Source organism: Pollicipes pollicipes, unplaced genomic scaffold, assembly GCF_011947565.3.
Source record: "Pollicipes pollicipes isolate AB1234 unplaced genomic scaffold, Ppol_2.1 Scaffold_724;HRSCAF=833_pilon_pilon_pilon, whole genome shotgun sequence".
Lineage (NCBI taxonomy): Eukaryota > Metazoa > Arthropoda > Thecostraca > Pollicipedomorpha > Pollicipedidae > Pollicipes > Pollicipes pollicipes.
The window spans coordinates 35724-56660 of record NW_023597047.1 but is presented as its reverse complement, the minus strand read 5'-3'; positions in this window follow the sequence as shown (position 1 = coordinate 56660).

Genomic DNA, 20937 nt, shown 5'->3' with positions numbered 1-20937 from the left:
TGAGTTTGGTTGCGTTATTACCATTTCGCCAAGGTTCTCTTTTAAGTTTTGCCAAACATTTTCGGTAATCTGGTAACCGGTAATCAATGTACGTAAACGAAGCCCCTGCCTGCACACCATAAAAGACCAATCAGAGGCTGTGGGCGATGCTGCGGGCAACGTTGCTGTTGGTTTGGTTTGGTTTGGATTAGAGGCCTGCCGGTCGGTAATGACTATTCCAGCACTATTGGGTGAAGGACAGTACATAATGGTGGGGCGAAGCTAGGTGCACCGGGTCCCATCCACTGACACACAGACCGCTCAGGATTTGCCACAAGGGGTATGTGCTCGGCGCTTGGACCGGGCCTCCACCAGGGGACGATTAAGCCCACTTATGGCTGGTGTATGTGGCTTTCCCCGGGCAGACAGGGCGTCGCGAGAATGCAGAACCTGGCGAGAATGAGGAAAAAAGAGCAGATACGACAAGGTCGCTTCGGATAGCTAGATTTGAGCGTGTTGGTTCTGTTCAGGGCGTGATGGACGGGATGCCGTTGAGGGCGGGTAAAGCGCGCAGGAGTCGGCGTCCCAGCCACAGGTCAGCACCACCACACCCGTATTGTGCTATGTTGTAACTGTCAGGGACGCATGCGTCTGATCAACAGACAAGCTGTCAATCAAACGTGCGCTGAAATACAGCGCATTTAGAGGAGATAGTCATTTACTAGACATATCGCTCATAAAAGTGGTGGAAGCAACAGCGACAGCTTTTAAATGACGCCAGCGTACGGGCACACAAGATGCTCTTGAGGAGTTATAATCAATCGAGATCGTGGGGATGTGGCGTGCCAACGTTCATGAAACACAAGTCCTCACTTTGTTCGGTATAAAGCGATGTGTGGTGCTCCGTTCACCTATCGTGGTCAGATCAGCTTTACAAATTCTATCATCACTTCGTCGGTGTTTTACTTACCCATTATGTACATATCCAAAGGGAGGCTGAGGAAAAAGTGAAATCTCAAGAAGCCGCAGATAGCGCCGATACAGGCCACCACGTGGTGCCCTTGCGCCAGCGCAGAGTCCCAATTAATCACAATTACTTATAAGATTACCTCACCCTCATTTATTGGCCGTTGCGCCAGAGGAGACCTTGGAGTCGGTGAGCAGGAGTCTCGGGCGGGCACGAGCAGCCAGACGCGCACCACGGCTATGCTTTGGCCTGTGGAGCCACGCATCGGTCGCAGCACTTCGCCGACTCGGTCCATTAAGACCACCGCACTATTACAATAACCAGCCCGGCGTAATTAACCTGATGTTTAATTCATATTCTCGGACATCAGAGCGAGCGTTAACGACTTTGGAACTCTATGTGGACCAACGGCTGGGTCGTGTGCAGAACCGTGAGTGTCTGCCTCGGGCTGCTGTGGTGGCTGGCGCCTGCACAGCCACCCGCCCGACCACCTGCCGACGAGCTCAATAACGACGGCCAGCTGATGACGAGCTCAATAACGACGGCCAGCTGATGATGAGCAAACGGGATGGGCAGGGCCACCCTCTGCCTCTGAAGGAGCGGCACGCTTTGAGGCACCGCTGCCAACAGCCGAGGGAGTGAGGCTGAGTGGCCACACCTCCTCCAGGTGTAAGGCGTGGATCAGTCAGTTACGCCTCCACCGGGTATCAGGCGTGGATCAGTGAGACAATCTCACGCCAAGCGACAGGCATGGATCAATGAGACAATCTTACGCCAAACATCAGGTGCGGATCAGCGGGACAATCTCACGCCAAGCGTCAGGCGGGATCAGTGAGACAATCTTAAGCCAAACATCAGGCGCGGATCAGCGGGACAATCTCACGCCAAGCGTCAGGCGTGGATCAGTCAGACAATCTTACGCCAAACACCAGGCGTGGATCAGTGAGACAATCTTACACCAAGCGTCAGGCGTGGATCAGTCAGACAACCTTACACCAAGCGTCAGGCGTGGATCAGTCAGACAAACTCACACCAAGCGTCAGGCGTGGATCAGTGAGACAATCTTATGCTAAGCGTCACGCGTGGATCAGGCAGATAACGCTGCGCCATGCGTCCCAGCCTGTTTCACCTGGCCGGTTTACACTTTTGACTGGAAGTTCGCAAATATATTTCATGCATACACATGCATCATATGTACATAGTGATATCATACAGCTGGCTATCAGTCAACGTGGTTGATACCAGACCATGAAATCATGAATCTGGCAAAGGCGAAGCTTCACGAAATTCGTTCAGGTGCAGAGAGATTACCAGCGTCCCCCGTAAACTTAGGTAATTTGCTTTTGGGGAATACATTTTAGGGGATAAGGATCAAAATGTTGAGGACATCGGCACAAACGCAGGCGGTGTGGAGCACGGCCCCTACAATTTTATTTTACCAATGTTTAAAAGGGATGATTCAATGCGCAGTCAACTCTGCGCAGTGATCGCCCACATACTCACAAGTTTGCAACCACTGAGAACCACATGACCTACGCCAAGAAGTTTGTGCAATCAGTTGAGTTCTAAGAGGCGAAAGATTGCCGACCAGTATTGAATCAGCTTCAAACATGAAATGGCGATCCGAAGCGTTCTGATCCTGTTTAGTCGGAGAGTATTTCGGGCACTTCATGAAATGTCTAAAAATTATATATATATATATATATATATATATATATATATATATATATATATATATATATATATTGTGAGAGCGCAGTTAGATAAGTAAAATGTAGTCTTGCAAATGAGATAAAAATGATAAAAACAGAAGGTGCGCGCAACCTGGTAAATATTTCAAATTCAGACAGAAGTTTTGGTTAGATTGGGTAATAGTGGTAGTGTTAGGTATGTTGCATGAAAACCAATAATGTACGAAACGCCAACTTTTTTCTATAAAACATCACCTTACGCCTTAAAACGCCTTCGACAGATAAACGGACGCGACTTGTTTAGAAAAAGCGTTTACTTTTGTCCTGCATACAAAAGCAGATTAAGTTGGCTACGTTAAAGGAATGTCTGGATGTCTTACGAATGAATGTCTGGCGAACCAGTGATCTCTCAGGGACACAGCGGCCTTACCTATGGAGTCGTTAGTCTGATGATGAAGGCAAAACCACACGAGGTGACAGCCGATCTAACGGATGCGGTCTTCTACAAAAAGGTGGCTCGTCCGTGGGGAAATTTAGGGAGGCGTTCACCAACGGACTTTTCGGTGGCGAAAATAAGGCAGCAGTGGCGCTGCCAAGGGGAGGGCTCATGGTGCTTGAGCCACCCCCCATCACCCCACCCCCTCCCGTCAGGTTCGAGCGCAGTTTTTGATAAGGACGATACTGAATATAGTTCCGGAATCTGGTGATCAGGAGAGTTGTTTGGTTTTAAATCTCAGCTTCACTAACATAAACAGCGACACGCTGATCATGGCAGCCGTGATTTAGCAACAAGATGAGTGGATAACTGTATGTAAATGTACGATACGCAGCTGGCACGATTGTTTGAGGCACCAGGGCAGACCAACATCAACATCTCCTTGATGCGCTGAGGACTGTGCCTATTAGCGTTTGTGCGGTCTGTTGGTCTGTTTGCAGTGTGTGGGTACTGTCAACGGGATTGGGACACGCTCGTAAAAAATTATCCCCCGTCGCGTGCGAATGATGATAGCCTCTCTGTCGCCAATGTTGACTGCGCCTCCGTGAGACGCCCGCATGAGAGGGATCCCTATAACCAGCATCAGTACGACCGAAATGCTCTGTATGTAGGTGATGAAGCTTGGCGCATCAAGATTGTGCTACTTTCACACTTAAAGTGGATGAGCCCGTCGTGGCAGCACGCCCTGAGCTCTTTCTACTTTGCGCGTAGGACTGCATTTCCCAATAATTTAGGCATTATTGCGCTGTTGATATATGGTCCACTTATGGTCCACTTACTGCAGTAGAGACTATTCATGCGAGGATGCACTGGTGCACTGTTTGGAGGAAGATTGAGCGGCGCTTTGAACGCACATGACCATTACAATAGCAACAAATGCTACCCTTCTGTCTGCACTTGTTGCTGTTTCAAGAGAGTGTTCCCCATTTATATGGGGTTTTAAACTGAAATAGTCATCTTGAAAACATTTCAGTGCTGTTCAAAACAATATCCTTCTAAGATCTAAGCCCCTTAGTTTCTGACGAGTCCGCGAAAATCGAAAGTATTTCGGAGAGAGTATTTTAGAGTCACTTCGGCATTCATGACGTCATAATTATGTCATTGAAATCCTGCTATTCCATAAGTCATGCGGCGATCAAGGCCAGGAAAAATATCATTGTCGGGGTGGTCATATCTGGCGTTCGTGAGTGCGATTTCCAGACATAACGGCCGACAACCGACTCTCAGTCAATATTGTGCAAGGTACGATGACGTAATCAAATCATGACGCAGTGAGGTGCATATTTACCAAAAAGATAGTTGTGTTGTCTAGAGAAGCCTTCTCCACTTTACAATTATACCAATAGGTATAAGCGAGCTTGTCTCATCATATCTGATGTTTGCTTTAATATCTTCAAATGTGAGTAATTCTCTTTAAGGCAACGAACATCACCAAACTGGGGAAAAGTGGGATCAGTAACAGTTTCTTGCAGCCTAGGTCGAAACCTTTTCTACAGATAGGAACTACTAGATCCCTGACCGCCCGCATACTTTATGTGCATAATGTGGATTTTTTAGAGAAAAAAATGTGTGAAAGTAAAGCATATTTGGCATGATGTGTGTTTCGGGTAGTCAAAACACATAAACAAAGCAATGTTTAGACATGCCGTGTAATTTGCTGAACACTTCCACAATCCAAGCATCACTCAATACAGTCCATGCCATTCAAAACGTAAGATTATGTGGGCTCTGAATGCCGACAGCGTGTCAGCGCCTTTGCGTCGACAATGAGAAAAACACGACAAAAGATGGGGGTCGACGAAGAAGTGTGGTTAAGTTGAGTAGACCTTGTTTATATCTTTATAACTCATTGCTTTGCTCTCGACAAATCAGATCTTGACAACATCAATCAGGAAAAGATCAATTGAGCTTTTTTATAGCACAGAGCTTCTAGAGACCCTGGCAAGATTAGGCCAATAAATAATGCGCATGGCTTATTGCTCCTAACAGCCTTAACGAGCATTACCCCACTTTTCACCGAAGGCAATGTAAGGTGGCTGGAGGCAGCTAGTCATTGCGACAGCGCCGAGAAGGCTGTGTGTTCCCACCTAGGGGTGTTGACGGGCTGTCGAGTGCGCGCTCTGGCTGATGGAGGTGCCGTCCGGACTCATTACATGCGCATCAACGAGGCCTGACGCCACTCTGTGTAACAACTCAGCTCGGGATAGGGGGCGCTGAGTGGGGAGGGCTGGTGGAAAGCCGGGCGCTAGTGGCATAGTGGAAGCGCAATTTTAAGAAGCGTATAGCGTTAACGTCAGGAGACAGTGTCTTTTTGCCCTGCTTTGAAACTGAAACAAGGACAGTGACGAGCACGCATGCACACAGTACGCGGAGAGTTACAGCGCCAGCGCCCGACAAAAAGTAACTACGGTAAATTGTCAAAAATATAAAAAAATGGGTTTGAAATGTGTCACATGTGAGAATGGGAAAACAGGAACAACGTGCATGACGAAATGAACTTCAGGTCCATGGAATGACATTTCACAGGCTCTCATACAGGAAGCTTCATGGCCTCACTGCACTAAGCGCTTAACTTTCTGCAGCATCAATGAAGCACGCACGAAGGGCGTAACACAGCCTCTTTTCCGTGATTTCATAACTGTCAGTGACGGCGAGAGTGGACCAAGCGCCGCCTCTCACAGAAAGGCAGCGGCCGGCAGAGTAGGGCACGACCTTGAGGTGAATGCGCTAGCAACATTCATCATGCGTAAATGCCGATCGAGTCCGGCATGCCTAACGAGCTCTCTTTAAAAGGCTTCGATATGATCTGCCCCGAGCGCCGGCTTTTCTCCACAGAGATAACATTAACCGCCCCGTAACCAAACGTCGGCAACTGGCGAAGATCTTGAGTGAGTTTTGCATTCCTGTAAAAGGTATTTGGTCCAGCAATCGTTACTATTCAAATCACAGCACCAGCATGCAAGGATCCCCCATCGCATTCCGCGCTGTACCGAATGCGTCTCTCTGGTTACATATATGACTAGCTGTGACATTGTCTGATTCTTGTGGAATCTTTCATTGTCATCCGTTGAACTTTTGGATTTGACTCAAACATGGTAATGAACGGCTGGTGGATGCAGTTTGTTGGAAGAAGCCAACTTGCGAAAAGACGCTGGCCATGTGCCCTATACATTGGGACGTCTGTGACCCGAGAACGAACTGTTAAAATAGAATTACTTAGCTTGTTGAAAATACCCCTTTTCCTGCTACGGTTTTGTATGAGATAACTTTGTCACCAGTGCGTGATATGGTACACCTCATCCACCTAAGACATACCATGGTCACCTGTGCGGACGTAGCCTGTGACCGGCCGGGCCGCCGTCACCCGCGCTGTTGACGCGTCTCGCACGGACCGGCCGGGCCGCCGTCACCCGCGCTGTTGACGCGTCTCGCACGGACCGGCCGGGCCGCCGTCACCCGCGCTGTTGACGCATCTTGCACGGACCGGCCGGCCGCCGTCACCCGCGCTGTTGACGCGTCCCACACGGACCGGCCGGGCCGCCGTCACCCGCGCTGTTGACGCGTCTCACACGGACCGGCCATCTGGGGCGTGGTCGACGCTCTCGGGCCGACTAACGGACGCGCGGGGGAGCAGCCCCCACCGCCGGTCTGTGCTCGGCCGCGCTCACCAGCGCAGGTCCGCATGCTCACCTGCCAACGCCTCCCAGACGTGCCGACCCGGTGCCGCCGGCTCGGCGCGATCCACGCCCCTGAAGCAGAGCTGACAGCAGGGTGACGGACGGGGCGTTCCGCGGCGCCTGGGGCCGACGCCAGGGGCAGCTGCGCTACGGCCGCCCAGACAGCTGTGTGTGGCCGCCAGACCGGAACAGCACAGAGCAAAGGTGCTCCCAGCGCTGTGAAGAGGTGGCGTGAGTACCTCGATCGTGTTCACCTCACACTCCCCAGACCGGAACAGCACAGACCATAGGTGCTCCCAGCGCTGTGAACAGGTGGTGTGAGTACCTCGATCATGTTCACCTCACACTCCCCAGACCGGAACAGCACAGATCATAGGTGCTCCCAGCGCTGTGAACAGGTGGCGTGAGTACCTCGATCGTATTCACCTCACACTCCCCAGACCGGAACAGCATAGAGCAAAGGTGCTCCCAGTGCCGTGGATAGGTGGCGTGAGTACCTCGATCGTGTTCACCTCACACTCCCCGCTCACCTGACACGCTACCACTCGAAGACGCCACTGTTGACCACACTCAATAAAACGGAACATTTTGCATCTTACGTGATGTTGGAAAGGCTAATTATGAACTATTCCTCTTTCGGAAATTTGTCACCAACGATTCATCGGTTGCGTCATGTCGGCTGTGAGCAAGCAAATGTGAATAGCTATGGCTTTTCATCAGCTGATTTCATGGAGTTGTTGGATATATGTCGCATTGGCTTTGATGTGTAATTCAGAGAGGCTTCGGCCGATGTGCGTTCGCGTGCAAAAGAAAACATCAACATCTTGCTGCGCTTGGTGAAATGAAAGCGCATTTCAGTACGACCCAATCAAGGGCAATGACTGATATCGACATCAAATTAAGCTAATCTCTTCGTGGGAGGGCCGTGGGTGTGGTGGTGCATCATGGGAGGGGCGTGGGTGTGGTGGTGCATCATGGGAGGGCCGTGGGTGTGGTGGTGCATCATGGGAGGGCCGTGGGTGTGGTGGTGCATCCCACACAGGTTAACGCACTCGCAGATTCTGAAAACGTGGCCTTGAAACGTGTGTATAATGTACAGTCGACAGAGCTTCTGACGCCAATTCAAAAGGATAGTTTCCATAGATGTTTTTTCTGACGGGGGTTTTGCCGGCGCTAGCGGACTGGCCTCCGGAGCGTTTCATGGCGTCAAGTCAAAAGACAAAAATTCAAAAGACTTGAAGTCAAATGTTAAGAAATGAAACGGGCAAAATTCAAATGCAAACAGTCAAAAGGTCAAAGTGTCAAAGGGATAAAAGTCGAAGGCAAAAAGCAAAATAAGCGAAAAGGTATAAGGGAATCAGAAAAAATGGATGCATTCAGAACAGGGTAGGTTGAAAAGCCGAGTAAGCAAGAAAGCATAAATGAAAAAGTAGAATGGATCAATTAAGAATAGCTTTGGGTGAAAAAGAGAACAGCGTTAAAGAAAAGAGTAAAATAGATACATTCAGCACAGAGTGACAAAAACCCGCTTCCTGAACAGACTTTTATAAGCATGTTCTAGGAGCCATTGATCAGCTGCTCGTACAGGAGGGTGGGGCTTCGGGAGGGGCGAAGCTCTACCTCTGCTTAGCCAGTGGGGCCCAGCCGCTTGACCGTCTCGCGAGTTTGTGGGAGGCGGAATTTACATTGGAAGGGGCTTTAATGTGATGCTAGCTTACTGAACGCGTGGCGATTTTGCGCCATGTGATACCTTTAAAATCAATCTACTTCAAGTCCATTCAAACTCAGAACATGATGGTCAGTATGAAAACCATCCATCTCATTTGTACACGCATATTTTCCCGGGATATGTTGAGCTGAGGGAATCATTTAAGGGGGCCTCCCCGCGGATGGAGAGTTGGGGCTCCTCGGCATGACTTTGCAAAGAAATTCCTCAGTTTGGGGGAGAAGAAGGCAAAGAAACGCCATAGCAGCCTGTACTCCTCTAAACGGTATCCAGTGTAATGTCACAGTTTGGAAGATTTACAACTCGCATTCCTGTCAGTTATTTCTTGGGTCTAGGGCGGCAAAGAAAACGTCTTTCTCAGGGATCACGGATAGCAAGGCGTGTGTGTATATTACGATGACCAATATGACAACAATTAGATCTACTCACGCCTTTAAACGCTATCTCGCTTTGCAGGCATACTTCTGGAAAGCAGGGCTTCGTCGTAGTCGTGAAAAGTTACCAGGAATATCTTTTATATGTGATACGGTTGTTATTCTGTACAAAGCGGCCAGAAGCTCGATAATTATGAACAAATATTCATTTGACGTCAATTGCAATGTTCCATTGACTCTGTAAATGGACAACATAGAGGCCAGATTTATTATTATATAGGAGCCTGAACGGTCAGACTGTCTGCTCCACACCGGTCTTACCTCTGGAAGACAAGTGAGTCTATTTATGTGCTTAGTCTGATCTGTCCGCTGTACATTACGCAAACAAATCAGTCATGGAAAACACGGCATGGATGATCCACGCCTGCATGAAACACTCAGATTAGTTTCTCAGGACAGATACGGCATATGTAAACCCGACAGCCACTATTCTGGGATCCAGGCCAGAATGTCCCTGGTCTGAGTATATGGGGTGTGGTCATCTGTCCGACTGTGGAATTTTTTTGGGGGGAAAGGAGGAAAACCTGTACATAGGAGCGCGCGTCAAAAATAATCTGTCATGACCATATGTCTTTTTCAAAGATGGATTGATGTAAATAAGGGACCCCAATCCAGTTAAGGGCTTCTTCATCCCACCTACATTTTCCTGATCCGGAACGTAGGTCTTCTGGAACAGGACGTCACGTAATGAATGGAACTCCTGATCCATAACAAGAGGCAGGGGCTTCCTGGCCTACGTAAGATGCCTCCTAAACTGGAACAGGGGCGATCTGATTCATAAAGGTGACCTCACTAGCCAGCACCCCTCTAAACACAACACGAGGACTCCTGGTTCAAAATAGGACCGACTTTGTGATTTTGAAATTTCCGTGTGACTTTGACTCCTTTCGACATTTTCCATTTTAATTTGTCATATTCGGCATTTTGACCTTTGGCTTCTTGGCTTTTGACAGGTTCCACGCTTACCCCTCCCCGCTCCTCAAGAGAGCTACCTTCCGCGCGGATCTCCTGCTGGTAAGTGTTCCCAGTCATGTGGTCAGTGCACTCCCTTCGCGCCCTGGCAGGTGCGTGCCTGCCGTCCGGGCACGCGCCTGCCTCACGCTCGGCCGCCACTGAAGCGGAGAAAGTGCGGCACGCCGGCCCGATCAGTCAGGCGGGCGCTGGCGTCCGTCGGCGGACGGACGGGACAGCGGCGGTGGGGCCAGCCACCTCCGGTGACCTCCTCAGCGGCGGGGCCCGATCCGTCAGGCCGGCGCCGCCTGCAAGCACTCGTAGCGACGGCAGCGGCGGAGGGGACCGCCGGCCGCCGGCTACCATCCGTCAGCACGGGCCTGCCTGTCCGATGGCGCGCGCCCCTGCCTCCACAGACGGGCGCTCGGTAGCGACAGCGACCGACCCTCAATAGCTCGGTGACGACACCGACCCTCAGAAGCTCGGTGGCGACAGCGACTGACCCTCAGTAGCTCGGTAACAACATAGACTCTCAGAAGCTCGGTGACGACACCGACCAGTCGGTGACCACACCAACCGACTCTCAGTAGCTCGGTGACGACACCAACCGGCTCTCAGTAGCTCGGTGTCGACACCGACCAGTCGGTGACCACACCAACCGACTCTCAGTAGCTCGGTGACGACACCAACCGGCTCTCAGTAGCTCGGTGTCGACACCGACCAGTCGGTGACCACACCAACCGACTCTCAGTAGCTCGGTGACGTCACCAACCGGCTCTCAGTAGCTCGGTGTCGACACCGACCAGTCGGTGACCACACCAACCGACTCTCAGTAGCTCGGTGACGACACCAATCGGCTCTCAGTAGCCCGGTGACCTCACCGACCGACTCTCAGTAGCCCGGTGACGACACCAACCGACTCTCAGTAGCTCGGTGTCGACACCGACCAGTCGGTGACCACACCAACCGACTCTCAGTAGCCCGGTGACCACACCAACCGGCTCTCAGTAGTCCGGTGACCTCACCGACCGACTCTCAGTAGCCCGGTGACGACACCAACCGGCTCTCAGTAGCCCGGTGACGACACCAACCGACTCTCAGTAGCCCGGTGACCTCACCGACCGACTCTCAGTAGCTCGGTGACGACACCAACCGACTCTCAGTAGCCCGGTGACGACACCAACCGGCTCTCAGTAGCTCGGTGTCGACACCGACCAGTCGGTGACCACACCAACCGACTCTCAGTAGCTCGGTGACGAGACAGATCAACTCCCGGTAGCACGGTGACCACACCGACCGACTCTTAGTAGCTCGGCGACGACACTAACCGACTCTCAGTAGCTCGGTGTCGACACCGACCAGTCGGTGACCACACCGACCGACTCTCAGTAGCTTGGCGACGACACTAACCGACTCTCAGTAGCTCGGTGTCGACACCGACCAGTCGGTGACCACACCGACCGACTCTTAGTAGCTCCGCGACGACGCCGATCGACCCCCAGTAGCTCGGTGACGAGACAGATCAACTCTCGGCAGCACGGTGACGACACAGATCAACTCTCGGTGGCATGGTGACGACACCAACCGACTCACTGTAGTTCGGTGACGACACCACCGACTCTCAGTAGCTCGGCGTGTCGGCCAGGCAACAATCGGGTCTTCGATCCCAGATCAGTGTGTGCGGGCATGCTTAACCCAATATCCGCGGCAAGCTGACTCCCGGAGGCCGAGAGGCAGCCTCAGTTTTGCTCAAAGTCGTGCGCATGCCATGTGGGGATATCCAGCCAAAGGGACGGTGCGCGGTGCGTACCAGCCTACACGACATCGATGCAGATGCAGGCTGTCATGTTCCTCAGACATGCATTGCACTGAGCGTTACAATGCCTGCAGAAGCACAGCGGTTGGATAGCTTAATGAAGCGTAAATGACTACAGCTGCGCCATGGTGTACCCAGCAGACTTGCATGACTCTCAGCGCCAATTCCTTAACCTTCGCCAGACGGTCGTCTGTCTCAATTTGCCGGACATAGGTGTTTCAAAGTCCTCCGCTTTCTTTGAAATTACTGGTTCTAGAGTCGAGCAGAACGTGGCACGGGATGGGGTCGGCCATTGGCCATTTGCCATTGAGCATCCGTGTAGGTGATTTTGTTTACCAAATGTAGTCAACGGGGCTATATTCGGGCATTTTGGCTGTGCTCATATTTTCAGAAACTCTATCTTTCACTGCAGTGGGGAAACATTGCCTTGGCGCACTGCCCATTAGTGGAGGCGTGACCTGTGACGCATTAGGTCACGTGACACACTGTCGGACTTGACGTGCGTAGGGCCCACCTCCTTTTCTCAAGAACCAAGGATGGTGCGACAACAGATAGCGCCTGTTAAACTGCATTAAACGTCCTCAATGTAACACAAGAACATCTTTTGCGACGTCATTGACGGCCAACCATGCAGCGAATTCTTCACGCGGCACACCTGGCTCAGTTCGAACTTGGCTGACCTGAGCAAACGGCATTCATGCAATTTCATCGCCATCAGCTGCGATCAAAGGCAGCAAATCGATGCCAGGAACTCCTTTATAACTCGCATTGCACTGTCCAGTTACCATGTCGGGCGTCGGGGGAGTCATTCTTTGAAGCCCATGAACAAACGTGCCTCCATGTTTTCGGCGTGCGAAAGGGTTGAAAACCGCTGGAATTTTCAGCAGTATGCACGCTGCAGCTGTACGGCAATATGCTTGAAATACCACAGAGACCTCTAAGGCCTTCGCGGCGCAAGTTGATTACGTGTAAACTTTAGCCACGAGAGGAAAATAATTACGGTTTGACACCGGTTCACCACTCAGCAAGGTGTATTAAGCTTTAATTTTATCCAGCTTAATTGTGCAAGACGTCATAGGCTCGAAAAATAATTTCTGTGTCCATTCCATGTACATCGAGATGCCAGAGATTGGTGTCACGAACTATGTCAATGTAAGCGACGACAGTGAATACATGCGCCTTGTCTCATCATATTATGCGCACGGTGATTGGAACGCTCCAATCATGGTGACCAGTCCTCTCGCCCACCGAGATGGAGGGCGGTTTTCAGTAAAGATGAGACAGGGCCCGCTGTCTGGCCCTAAGCGCCGGCCGCTAACCCCGTGACTTGTGACGCTGACCCTCTGACTTTTGACCTTCGACCACGACTGAGGTGGGCCATTTCCATACATCGGATCCCATACATGGGTGACCCCATCCATCGGCAACTTACCAGCATCTTCACAGGTGTTGGACGCCTTACCAAACCGTGTCTGATTCTGAAAGTGGACACTGCTGTTTGGTTGGATGGACAGCTTTATGCTGTTTTCGTAGCAAAATGTACCGGCATATTTTTCCGTGCTCAAAACGAGAAGGTAAATTGCAAAAACGTCAAGGCGCCATCATCGTCATGGTATATTTTTCATCTTCAGATAAATGAGATGGATAGCAAATGACTGTGCATGGCTAAAAGACCAAAAAATGCACGTAGCAACAAATCCACCTCCACAAATCAAAATTAGTGTTGTTGCGTATTACTCAGGTGCAATTTTCGGCGTTTTGTCGGCGCATTTTTTGCATTTTATTGACGCATCTGGCGTTTCGTTGGTTTTGTTGTATTTGTATACGTCAATGTTGAACGCTTGAGCTGATGAACTCATGTCCTCGACTGCAGGCACATGTGAGCGGACGGGGGACCACTGGCAGCTGTGAGAGGACGGGGTGCTGCTGGCACCCGTGAGAGGACAAGGGACCGCTGGCAGCTGTGAGAGGACAGGGTGCTGCTGGCACCCGTGAGAGGACAAGGGACCGCTGGCAGCTGTGAGAGGACGGGGTGCTGCTGGCACCCGTGAGAGGACAAGGGACCGCTGGCAGCTGTGAGAGGACTGTGAGAGGACGGGGTGCTGCTGGCACCCGTGAGAGGACAAGGGACCGCTGGCAGCTGTGAGAGGACGGGGACTGCTGGCACCTGTGAGAGGACAAGGGACTGCTAACACCTGTAACAGCAATCTGGAAGTTCGTTTACAAACCGTTAAAATATAAATTAAATGATACAATTACGTTGGAGTTGAGCCAATAAAGATTTGGTTGGCACAGCCCCGACTTCAATGCATATGACCAGCTCTAAGAAATCGAGGCAAACTTGAGTCTTGATTTGATTTATGACTTGACTGCAGACACAACCAAAGTTAACGGCTAGTCTGTCCCACGGTGTGGCAATGCTTTCAGCAGACACTTGAGACCGCGTCTACTGATTTGCCAATATGCTCAATGTCGGTATGATTAAACGTCACGCGAGACATGCCCTACGGGCATGGTTCGGCGGCACTTTGAACAGAACCACTTTTGCGGCTTGAGAAGGCAATAACTGGCCACACTGTGAGAGGTTTTTGAATTGTGTTATGTACAACTAACCAATGGAGGTTTGTAGACTGTTGTTTGGCGTTGAAGTCACCATACAAACGAAGTGAGGTCACGTACGTGATAACGGATTCCCGACAACTGCGCTAATCGCATCGCGATGCTCTCATCGCGGGCCGGCTCACACCTGTCCGGTCGGCTCCCCGTTCCGGATCTCCCGAAACCGGGTGCAAGGCGGTCAGCGGTCCGGGACGCTCCACTTAAACATGGCCGGACCGCTCTTCCCACAAACCGATCTCTCGCGTCTGAGAGTCGGCGCGCCTCGAGCGCCTCCAAAGAGTCCGCGCCGTGAACGCCGTTTGAGAGTACGCGCGCTGTGAACGCCGTTTGAAAGTCGGCGCGCCGTGAATGCCGTTTGGGAGCACGCGCGCTGTGAACGCCGTTTGAGGGTCGGCGCGCCGTGAACGCTGTTTGCGAGTACGCGCGCTGTGAACGCCGTTTGAGAATAGGCGCGCCATGAACGCCGTTTAACGCTTGATAGTGCGCACTCTTTACCGCTTGATCCTGACAGGCAAGGAGGGCAGGGCCAGGCCCGGTCTCTGGCCCGATGCAGAGGTCCCAGTCCTGTGTCCGGCCCACTGCAGAGGTCCCGGTCCTGTGTCCGGCCCACTGCAGAGGTCCCGGTCCGGTCTCCGGGCCGCTGCAGGGGTCTCGGTCCGGTGTCTGGCACGCTGCAGTGGCCCCCGCCCCACCACGATGAAAGCCAGCGGGCCGACAGCCGGGTGTGGTGTAACACTAAGTGGCGGGTATTCGGCGTCGACGGGGGTGTTGCGGGTGTTGGCCGGCAGACAGAGGTCAGGTGCTCCATTCTCACCTCCATCAGCCTACCCGGTCACTCGGAAATAGCCCACGGGGATGGGCTCGTTCTGACCGGCCCTGGTTTGGAGATCGCGTAGGCCAACCGAGCGCCAGCAAGGAAGAAGCGAAACAACAGCTGCAAAGAAAATATGCAAAGGTATCATAGAGGAAAGTCATGGTTTCCTAATTCGGGCTTGCGTGGACAAAATTGGTGGCAGCGGGTGGTTTAGTGTACGGGTGGCAGCGGGTGGTTTAGTGTACGGGTGGCAGCGGGTGGTTTAGTGTACGGGTGGCAGCGGGTGGTTTGGTGTACGGGTGGCAGCGGGTGGTGGCAGCGGGTGGTACGGGTGGCAGCGGGTGGTTTAGTGTACGTGCAAATTAACGGGGACGCCGCAAGTCCACGCTATTTGAATGCATGTACATCATTCTAGGCAGACGGCGATGAAGGAAATGCACAGCAAATTTTAAGTGGACGGCATTGGACGTCCCCATCGTTCGACTTCGTTTCCACTTCGACTTCGTTTCCATTCGACTTCGTTTGGCGTATATTTTGCGTCGCGCCGACTTTCGAGCCGGAGGCTTTGCCGGGGGAAGATTCCTTATCCACGCGCTCTATTGTAACGTCATTGAAATTTCTTGCTCTCACTTACGGCGTGACAGAGGAAGAAATGATTTAAAAGCATTGCTACACATTCTATCAGATTTTATGGACCCACATGTGGTCTAAGTAATCTTCTTTGATGGCGATGCGATAGTGGAGAGCATATGGGTTGGTCAAGTTCTCTCGGCTTGTGAGGAATATGACAAAGGTGAGATAGTGCAGCAACCATTAGCATTGGATAGAGTATGGTTTACGTTAGTTATTACGCTGCATTATTAACTTGTTCATCAACTGACGTCTGTAAGACATCAGACACCACAAATTATCACAAAACAGGAAAGATAAGAGGGGCCTTCAAAATATAATTATTACGATAACGACAGCAGATGTCAATCAAACGTCGGTCTGTCAGACTGATGGCATCGTACTACGGCAGCAAGGACATCCTGACAGATCAAACAGCGATTGCTTTTTCAAGGTAGAACCTTGCGCACTGTTTGCCGGTTGGCCGATATGGAGGCTAAATATGACGTCTTAATATGGTAGGTACAGGACATGAAATGTGATATTGACCCCTAACAGGGTGATGGGGCACATTGTCCCGTTGCATGGGATTCGGCGAGGAATGAGAAGCAAGATGGCGGCTACATATAACGTATCAATGAGGTAGATTAGGTTCGGTTAGGTTAGGTTAGGTTACCGACTGAGGGGAGCTGGCCGGCAACGCAATAGCTAGCATATGGCGGCCCAGGAGAATGCTTAAAAGCGAACGCAAAGACAGCCAATGTGTATATTCGCTAGTATTGCTCTACGCTTTCGGCTGTCTGCGCGAGAGCGTTCTTTAATGACGTTATCGATTTGTTGTCCGTCGGTGCCCCAACGCCGTATCATTCATTGCTTGCGAAGCGGCCACCGTGGGCATTTCTAGAGTTACTGGTGGCGATAAGAAATATTTGAGTAATTGACCGCTCCTCAGATGTTATTGACTGCTCACTAAAAATGTAAACCCATTATATGAACCTTGTATGACGTCATGTAACAGTGAACCTGATATGGTGAATCAGATTTGTATTGGAAGACTTAAATAAGTAATTCAGGCGTAAGCACAATTCTCAAGACATTTCTTGTAAAAAAACTGTATGGTGCAGCAATGGTGATTTAAATACTAATGTCGTCATTGTTATATTTGTGCATAACTTCGTTCTTGTCAGAGAGGCGCGGTTTGTCTTTAAAATGTGTTATTACAGAATTTATTACGTTAGCAGCTGGTAGGAGTAGGCAAATTTGAGTGTAACATTCGGTGGGTGAGAAGTACGACTAGAAGCTAGCTACCTACATATCTCGGTAGAGGCATGTAGATAGGGCATATCTAACTTTGCATAAGTGCCTGTCCAATAAAATGTGTAGGGTGTATGACCGTGAATGGGACATAGTATCGAAAATCTAGAGTGCGAACACTCATTTGAGACAGAAAACAAACAAGACAAGACAACACAGACAGACAACACAGACACTCATAACCGTTTCATTAGTATGTGAAAATGTTCATTTCACTGCATCTCACTGCTGATAAAAGGCTTTCAACATAAGGCCTCAGCATGGAAAGAGCATTACTGGGAACTTCATTTGACTCATTTTTGAAGAAAAAAAAAACACTGGAAATTGGTCAGATTTGATAACATCTTGTTGGGACTGCATTTGAGCCAAATTACATTATGGTACTGGCTCATGCAATTTTTGGGATAAAAGAGTACATTTGCTGACAGGTAGTGCCACTTATAAAGCAAAAGAGTGGTGCTTTGCGGGCAAGATCCAGGCTGGCTGGTACATCCCATTAACACCTTTGACTCTTTCTCCCCATGATGACGACCGTTGACATGCCATAATGGGCCCAATCATTGAACTAACCGCAAGGAAGCTAGTACCGATCGTGAGATCTCGTTTAGACCAATCCGCTGGTGTTCTCTGCTAGGCTGCATCTTTAGTACTTTGGAAGCACCGGGTGGCGGATTTTACATCACCCCCCGCCAGTCATTACATCAGTCCGCGTCATGAAAAACGGCGAACCAGGGCCAGGGTTAGGGAGACAGATCAGACCATTTGTAGTTTGCGGGCTGTAAGCGTAAGCTTTTTTTACCTCCGTTTATACACTGCAAACAACTTAACTGGCACTTTGTCCTATGAGTGTACTTCCTTTTCACTTGGCGGAGGAAGGGCGGAGACTGGAGCTTTACCCCAGTCCATCCACTCTGAGACCACAGTGTGTCGAATCCGGGGATAGCCCCGTTTTGTAGCATGTATTAGGGATAGCTCCAGCCTTTTCACACAAATTACTTGTGAGAGGCTACAAAACTCAAGGTCTGCTTGGTTCATAGCCTTCTAAGTTATGTTGTGAGGCATAAATGCTCCACAGCAATTTATGTTTGCAAACTGGTGGACATTTTCAAAACCTCGTTTAAATAGCTTTTCTTGTCCGAAGCAGAAAAGGAGACGGGTTTCGGGAAGACTTGGGGGGGGGGGGGAGGGGGGAATCTGAATTGGATGAATGGGAAAGCGTCTGAGCTTTAAAATGGGGCCATATGGAGACATCTTGACCACATGAGCTGGGTGACAAACCTGGCACGGATGCCAACGAAATGCTTGGGAACGGGGGAATCACATCCCAACTATCCCTGCCCCTTATCGTGTCTTTGCCCTAACAACCCAATAACTTAGGGAGGTACCCCTAATCAGAGTCTCGAAAATCAAGGGAGCCAGAACAGGCAGCGCCGTCCGCAGCTATCTGAAAATTTATCAATAGCCTTATAGGCATGAACTGGAAAGAAACATCACAACGGGTTCGGCGCTGACGCTGACCCCCTCCCCCGTCCCGTTTGGAATGACCTACAGCGGTGTCGCTAACCCTAAACATCGTTTTCACTGGACCTAGATTCATTTATTTCACAAGGTAGCTTGTGGTGCCCTTAGGTAGCACTTAGCCATTTCTGCCCTAAGCTTTTGCAGATGCTACGCCATGTTTGATCGTACGCTGCAATGCTGCCCCAACGCTATCTCGTCAAGGTCTGCCATATTTTACGTATCGGCATATTGGCAGGGACTGATCTGTATTAAAATCACTGCTAGACTTGAGTACTCACTTTAACCAACTGCAATGTTTTGAGGCCATTATTTCTTTGCACTACCATAGATATAGTGTTGAAGCTCCCAGCCAGTGAAATGCGGGAATCAGCTGTTTACATTCGAGTTGCATTGTCATTTTCCATGGCTCTAAGATTTGATTAGGCCGAAAACTGGTTTTATAAGAAGTACGTGTTTAGCCTTGTTTGAAAATAAAATCCTTTTGCCCTGGAAAAGCCTTTAAGTGTTGCTTAGTGTTCAAGGTGAAGCACATACAGAACATGGTTATCTCACTTTTCAATATCTAATACGACCATCAATCCTGTCAACCATCTCCTTGAGATCATGCACTGCAGAGCAACGCCGTGGCCAAGCGAACCCTTGTTGTCAAGGTATGCTGATGTTTGTTTATCTTAGTATACAGCTGTAAGTTTTTCCTTCTCATTATCTTATGTTCTCTCTTTCCTTCTCATTATCTTATGTTTTCCTTCCTATTATATTATGTTCTTCTACTCTTCGGAAGGCTATCATGTCTATCCAGCACGAAAACGGAATGACCAAGTCCATGGTCAATGTCGACACCACGTAGACAACACAATTCAGATTTTACATGACGTTTGATCAGGTGACGTGCGGTTGCCATGACGTTGATCAGATGACGGATGGTTTTTACCAGAAATATCATCTCTGTAGTAAGTAAGTAAAATTGTTGGGAACATAATTTGTAAATTTCTTTAATTTGTCAGCCTTTAAAACATGAAACATGGGGAGGACGACAAAAGTAATGAACGTGAAGAATTGCTGTGTCTGGCTACGGTTAAGTCTCCCGACGACACGGGCGGGCGGCCCCTCTTCGAAGCTATTGACCACCCTTATTTCCCCACGTCCAAACACATCTTACCTTAGTGTTACAAAGTAAGTGTTAGGTGAAAAAACGTCTGATAAGCCTTGATATCACTGGCCTTTAGCCACTGGTTAAATTCCCCTGGTAAGGATATGTCTAAGGCATGCTTATTTGATCATAACACTTGTAACTGTGCCCTTATTCATGCAGACTGCTATTATTCCTGGTGTTTTGCCACGTGAAAGTAAATTGAAAGTGACTGAACATGAGCTTGATTTGTTTTTCAGAACCGACTTTTGACGCACACCAAGCATCGAGAAATGACCTTCTAAAAGTATCTGGCGACCGGTAAACTGGCTTGGCAAAAATCTGGCCCTGTGGTGCAAGTTATGAACCGAAAAGAAAACGAACTTGGCCACATTTTGTCTAATATGGGTGCAGGTACTTCGGTGCACCGAGAGTACTACGGGCTCCAGGACGCTTTCGTACTATCAGTGTCGAGCTCGCGACAATATCACGCTTTTTATCAGCACAGAGGATCGGCTGCTGCGGTGATGTTGAACGGTGAGCTGGATGAAGATGTGGAAATGAGGCTGTTAGATGACACCTGATAATCTGCGCGAGGGACGTGTGACATGGCCGCGAGCTGTGGTGCGTGCACTGGTCAAAACACCTCACTCTTTACTTCACTACTGGAACTACCTGCCACGGAAAGAAGAAACCACTAAAAATGAGCAGGCTTATCGCGGTGTGAATCCCAAAGTTTTGTTCCCCAGGTAAGGGCACCGGGACAGGATTGCCAAGCAGAGCGTGATAGGTATACCGACGTCAGCGGCCCCACGTGCTCACTTGTTGCGGTGAGATGTGGTGGGTTTCCTTTGGAGATGCACCAGAGGGAAACAGGTCCGGCAGAAACCTTCACCTGTCATTACCTGCGTGATTCGCCAGCCAGAGTATTTAGCCTAACACTTGGCCCACTACTGCATTACCCACAGCTCCGATTGAAGCCCGATATTTGCATATGCATCCCCGTAAGAAAGAGATATGTAACACTTATAAATGAGGCCTTTGACAAACCTACAACCTAACGTTACAGGTCCACTCTTATGACTTTATGCACCCTTTAATATCCCCCAAGTGTATTTTGCTACCTGTTTTCTGAACAAGGATGAGGTCGATCAACTGGCTCTGGACAAGAGGCCGACGGATATGTCATAGATG